The following is a 6659-nucleotide window of genomic DNA, read 5'->3' as shown; positions in this document are numbered from 1 at the left end:
CTTGCGCCGGACGAGTAGTCCAAGCGGTTCATCTTCCTGTCGACCGTGTCATTCCTTGCGCTGGACAGGCAGTCCGAGCTGCTCGTTTTCATGCCGACCGAAACAATCGGCTACGGGTTTGTCCATTCATCTGACCGGCCCATGCCATTCGTCTGACCGGTCGGGTGATCCGCTCGGGATAACCAGACAGCCACCTTTGGCCGAGGCTCTTTCCGTAAGCCCCAACGTTGACCACTTTGACTTTGACCGACACCGTGTCAACTGACCCGTGACAGGTGGGCTCTCCCTTATCGTCGCATCACAAGCCTCCCCCTCAAGTCTAGTCGAAGGAGGCTACAGGTCCGAATGACTGGACAACTAATTTCCTCGACGATTTTTATGTCCGATCGGAGTGTTCGGTCCCTATCATCTGATCGGCACATCAACCAACGCCGCTCGATCATTGTCTAACAATGACAAATGGACGATCGGTCCGGTAACTTGTTCTCTATACAGAACTGGACGATGAGCGGTAATACTTTGAGAATTCTCCAAATGCGCTTCTTCGAGTGAGTGTGGTCGTCGCTGATGTCATCCATATTTCTTGAAGCCCATGCAAATCCTTGACAATTATGGCCAAGCACGCGGCCATCCCTTTTAATTAAGTTCATTAAATGTTGTCCGGTAACCGCATGCCACATGTCCCTCTTTCTGCCGCCGCACGCCTGACAAGACAGGTGAATATCCTCTGCTGACGTGACTACTACCTTTTTGAATTCCACGGTCAGATCTTTTTCTAAGATTTTGAAACCTTGGATCGGACGGTTGAGAGCGACCGACCATGAGGTTTATAAGCCTCGCATGTGTCGTCATCTTCTCTGCTTCGTGCTTTCGTCTTCGAGCTTCGTCGCTGTAGTATTCCTCTTCTTCACTGGTGGTCTCCCTGTAAGCTTATTTGATCGATTCTATGTGTCTTCCTTGTAAGGTCTTCGATCGATTTGGTTTAGTGTTCGCTTATCGTTCATCTTCGATCTTGTTCTTTCGTTTTCTCGATGGCAAGCTCATCTCAACCTCCCGTCACCGTCCCTGGACTCTAGTACACTTCCATTGAATCTAGGTTCGACACCGGCAATACGGAGAGTTTGAGGGCTGCATATGAAATTCCACCTAACTATCAAATTGGTCTTCCCTCTGCCTTTGACCGTCCAAGCGAACCGTCGCCCAGTTTCATAACATTTTTTAAGGACCAATTTACAGTCAGTCTGCGGTTTCTGATCCACCCTTTCTTTTCTACTGTTTGTAAATATTTCCGTATTTCTCTCCACCAACTAGTGTTGAACTCCTTTCGGTTGTATGCGGAGTCATCATTCTGTTCCACCTGCACGACATTCCCCTCACTTCTCGGCTCTTTCACTATTTCTATTACCCCAAACTATCTGAGCCGGGTACTTTAATTCTCTTCCAAGCCCGAGTGGACTTAGTTTCCTTTGACAAGATTTCGCCTTCCAACAAGCATTGGAAGGACTATTACTTTTTCGTTCGCTTTCCCGAGCAACTGGATTTCCCTACCATATGGCAATTAGAAGTGCTGAACCCTCCAGAGCTCAAGAAATGCAAGAGTCGATCGGACTACCTTCACGCAGCTTCACAATTGGCTTGGCAAAAGTATCATATCCACAAATTGCTGCATAAGGGAGTCCTCTACGTGTTCGGCTTGAGCCCGATCCGCACGAAGCTCCCGACCAACTTAGGTATACTCTTTGTCATCCTTCTCATTAAATCTAACTGATTATTTCTCCATTTTTGCAGCTCACATAATATTAAGGGCACGTCTGGCCGGCAAAGCCAAACTTACGGGTGCATATATCAATACTATGGTCGTGACTGAGTTGGAGAGCCGTAGTTTGCAACCGATCGGCTCACTAGAAGACTCGCTCAGAAAGAGCGAGGGAGAGCCAGCCCTCGTGAGCGAGGGATAGCCAGTCGGATGCCCAGCGGTGGAGCGATTGGTGCATCGAATACTCCCTCCACACGGCTGTCGGTGATTCCGGTTGAGGGGGCATCGGACTCAGCCTCTTCTGGGGAACCACTGATAAGCCGCAAGAGGCGTCGGGCGGAGACTGCATTGTTATCTGCTTCCCCCATGGTGCGGGCCCCCACCAGAACTAGCCCGCGTCTTCCTTCTGTTGGATCGAGAAGTGCTAGAGGGGGGGTGACTAGCGCTCGTGGCTTTCATGCATTTCAAATTCGGAAAATGAACGAGTATTAAGCAGCGGAATTAAAAGAAAAACAATCGAGAACACAAGTTATTTACTTGGTTCGGAGCCTAGGGCAACTTCTACTCCAAGGCCACGCTCGTTGAGTGTTTACATTGGGCAACAACTATAATCTCGAAAAAGTATTATAAATTATTTACAATTAAAGTTTGTAAAAACTTATATTGACAATAATAAAACTAAGTTTGAGGCTCCTGGTCGTCAAGGACTTGCTACAGCTTTTCTGGATCATCTATTGAGCAGCACGAAGAAGATTGATCGCTTAAGAGTTGATTCTTTGAGCTGCTGGTCGAATACCCCATATAAAGAGTGATGGAGGCACTTCAAAGCCCCTTGAGGGCGCCTCCAATAGCCGAGTCAACCGCGCGTGGATAAGTAGTGAAGCAGTCTTCGCTTATCCTGTTGAAGGCGCCTCTATCACCCTTGAAGGCTCCTCCAAGCCTGTCTGAGGCGACTATAGCTCCGTTCGAGGTACCTCCAGCTCTGCTGCATGCGCTGCATCTACCTTGCACCTGAGGCACCTCAAGCTCCATGACGGCGCCTCGGGTACTGTTCATCCGAGGCTAATCTTGCTCCTTTGTCCCTGCAAAACATGTTAGTCCACAAACCAACCACATATCCTGCAAAATAAAATTTGCACACACAATAAACATAATAATATAAAAGTTTGATAGTCACGGGCTGTCCGGTTCTGACTTCGAATTTTCGACCGGAAACCCTAGGTCGAACCGACGCCTACTATTCCCTCTTCTAGGGAACGCGTTCTCACCTACTCCACTCAGGAGAGTATACCTGATGCCAGTCCGGTCCTTCAAACTGACTAAACTTTTCGCCTAAGGCGTCGGGCGGAGACTACATTGTTATCTGCTTCCCCCATGGTGCGGACCCCCACCAGAACTAGCCCGCGTCTTCCTTCTGTTGGATCGAGAAGTGCTAGAGGGGGGGGGTGACTAGCGCTCGTGGCTTTCATGCGTTTCGAATTCGGAAAATGAACGAGTATTAAGCAGCGGAATTAAAAGAAAAACAATCGAGAACACAAATTATTTACTTGGTTCGGAGCCTAGGGCAACTTCTACTCCAAGGCCACGCTCGTTGAGTGTTTACATTGGGCAACAACTATAATCTCGAAAAAGTATTATAAATTATTTACAATTAAAAGTTGTAAAAACTTATATTGACAATAATAAAACTAAGTTTGAGGCTCCTGGTCGTCAAGGACTTGCTACAGCTTTTCTGGATCATCTATTGAGCAGCACGAAGAAGATTGATCGCTTAAGAGTTGATTCTTTGAGCTGCTGGTCGAATACCCCATATAAAGAGTGATGGAGGCACTTCAAAGCCCCTTGAGGGTGCCTCCAATAGCCGAGTCAACCGCGCGTGGATAAGTAGTGAAGCAGTCTTCGCTTATCTTGTTGAAGGCGCCTCTATCACCCTTGAAGGCTCCTCCAAGCCTGTCTGAGGCGACTATAGCTCCGTTCGAGGTGCCTCCATCTCTGCTGCATGCGCTGCATCTACCTTGCACCTGAGGCACCTCAAGCTCCATGAGGGCGCCTCGGGTACTGTTCATCCGAGGCTATTCTTGCTCCTTTGTCCCTGCAAAACATGTTAGTCCACAAACCAACCACATATCCTGCAAAACAAAATTTGCACACACAATAAACATAATAATATAAAAGTTTGATAGTCACGGGCTGTCCGGTTCTGACTTCGAATTTTCGACCGGAAACCCTAGGTCGAACCGACGCCTACTGTTCCCTCTTCTAGGGAACGCGTTCTCACTTACTCCACTCAGGAGAGTATACCTGATGCCAGTCCGGTCCTTCAAACTGACTAAACTTTTCGCCTAAGGCGTCGGGCGGAGACTACATTGTTATCTGCTTCCCCCATGGTGCGGACCCCCACCAGAACTAGCCCGCGTCTTCCTTCTGTTGGATCGAGAAGTGCTAGAGGGGGGGGTGACTAGCGCTCGTGGCTTTCATGCGTTTCGAATTCGGAAAATGAACGAGTATTAAGCAGCGGAATTAAAAGAAAAACAATCAAGAACACAAGTTATTTACTTGGTTCGGAGCCTAGGGCAACTTCTACTCCAAGGCCACGCTCATTGAGTGTTTACATTGGGCAACAACTATAATCTCGAAAAAGTATTATAAATTATTTACAATTAAAAGTTGTAAAAACTTATATTGACAATAATAAAACTAAGTTTGAGGCTCCTGGTCGTCAAGGACTTGCTACAGCTTTTCTGGATCATCTATTGAGCAGCACGAAGAAGATTGATCGCTTAAGAGTTGATTCTTTGAGCTGCTGGTCGAATACCCCATATAAAGAGTGATGGAGGCACTTCAAAGCCCCTTGAGGGCGCCTCCAATAGCCGAGTCAACCGCGCGTGGATAAGTAGTGAAGTAGTCTTCGCTTATCCTGTTGAAGGCGCCTCTATCACCCTTGAAGGCTCCTCCAAGCCTGTCTGAGGCGACTATAGCTCCGTTCGAGGTGCCTCCAGCTCTGCTGCATGCGCTGCATCTACCTTGCACCTGAGGCACCTCAAGCTCCATGAGGGCGCCTCAGGTACTGTTCATCCGAGGCTAATCTTGCTCCTTTGTCCCTGCAAAACATGTTAGTCCACAAACCAACCACATATCCTGCAAAACAAAATTTGCACACACAATAAACATAATAATATAAAAGTTTGATAGTCACGGGCTGTCCGGTTCTGACTTCGAATTTTCGACCGGAAACCCTAGGTCGAACCGACGCCTACTGTTCCCTCTTCTAGGGAACGCGTTCTCACCTACTCCACTCAGGAGAGTATACCTGATGCCAGTCCGGTCCTTCAAACTGACTAAACTTTTCGCCTAAGGCGTCGGGCGGAGACTACATTGTTATCTGCTTCCCCCATGGTGCGGACCCCCACCAGAACTAGCCCGCGTCTTCCTTCTGTTGGATCGAGAAGTGCTAGAGGGGGGGTGACTAGCGCTCATGGCTTTCATGCGTTTCGAATTCGGAAAATGAACGAGTATTAAGCAGCGGAATTAAAAGAAAAACAATCGAGAACACAAGTTATTTACTTGGTTCGGAGCCTAGGGCAACTTCTGTGAGATCTCGGAAAATTTAAATAAATAGGGTTATTTCAGAAATAGCCTTATAGAATTTTTCCAGAATTTTTAGAAATTTTCTGGAAATTTTTCGGAGCTTGTACGGAGGATTTTGAGGGGATAGATCGATAAGTTCGGATAAAGCCTGTTTGGGATACCAATTTAAGTGAGAAAATGTTTTTATTATATAAATCCTTTTCCCTTTATTTCCTCCCCCAAATCGCCGATCCCGACCCGACCTTTCCCCTCTCTGCCGACGCGAACCTCCCTTCCTTCTCTGTTCTCTCTCGCGGACAAGCGACGGCGACGGGAGCAAGGGTCCAGCTCCGGCGATCGTCGATCTCGACCCAGGGGAGCAGTCGCTAGCGCAGATCCGGACGTGGGTGATTTTCTCCAGCCCTAGGTGAGAGCGCTGATCTTCTCTCGGCGTCGTCGGCGCAGATCGGAGCTCGGAGCATAAGGGTTCCGATTCTCTCCTCCTCTGGTTTCCTTCAATCTCCGATTTCTTTCTTCTCAGCCGAGTCTGCCGATCCTTTTCTTCCCCGATCGACATCACTGGATCGATCGCCGGCGTGGAAGAGCAATTAGGGCTTCAAAGGTAAGCCATCGAAACTCTTCTTTCCTCTTGATTCATGGTTGGGTTCTTGTTGATTCATGGGTTAGCGCTCTATTCTGGTGTTGTGTGATCCGTGATCTCCATTGATTGAACCCTTCTTGATCCGATCAGGAGGCGAGGTCCTGTTCTGTGAAGGCGATCTTGGATTCCCTCTGTGTCGCTGCTGATTGAGGTCTCGGGTGAATTGGGAAAGAACTCCAGCAGAGGTTGCTGTGAGTTTTCTGATCCAGCAAGGTGAAGATCTGTTTTGGTTCTTGCTGTGGTGTTTTTGGCTTCGGCAGACACCTCATCCAGCCAGCTCAGTTTGGATCGGCAGTCATCCATACCTCAGTGTACTTGATACAGCACCTAGTTCAGCTGGGAATTGAGGTATGTGTAGGGATTTTGATACATGTGTTAGATGATTAGGTATGATCTTGATACCTATTGATAATTAATTATCATTAGGTTGTGTAGATTAATTAGGTTATATGGATTTAGGTTTGATTTGCTAATCTAGTGGTTGATTAGGGATTAGGAAACTATCCTTAGTCAACCGTTAGAAAGGTTGTGGGATATGGTTTAGGGTTGTTCCTAAATTTCTACTTAAGCTTTATTTAGCTATTTGTTAGTATTCTAGCTAAATAAAAGGTAAATGTATTTACACAGGACTCTGATTCGAGACGAGCATCTCGATATTGGATTAGGACCGGATTG

The 6659-nt window shown here is 47.4% G+C and overlaps 1 long non-coding RNA gene across 1 annotated transcript; it reads left to right on the top strand.

Moving 5' to 3' along the window:
- The first annotated feature begins 5908 nt into the window (after positions 1–5908).
- Positions 5909–6642, top strand: LOC122028672. The gene is made up of 3 exons (XR_006124911.1): positions 5909–5945; positions 6075–6332; positions 6612–6642. It is a non-coding gene; the product is annotated as an uncharacterized LOC122028672 (long non-coding RNA).
- The last annotated feature ends 17 nt before the right edge of the window (positions 6643–6659 follow it).

This window comes from Zingiber officinale, chromosome 1A (assembly GCF_018446385.1).
Source record: "Zingiber officinale cultivar Zhangliang chromosome 1A, Zo_v1.1, whole genome shotgun sequence".
Classification (NCBI taxonomy): Eukaryota; Viridiplantae; Streptophyta; class Magnoliopsida; order Zingiberales; family Zingiberaceae; genus Zingiber; species Zingiber officinale.
Note: the sequence above shows the minus strand (reverse complement) of the source record. Positions and strands in the feature narration are given on the sequence as shown.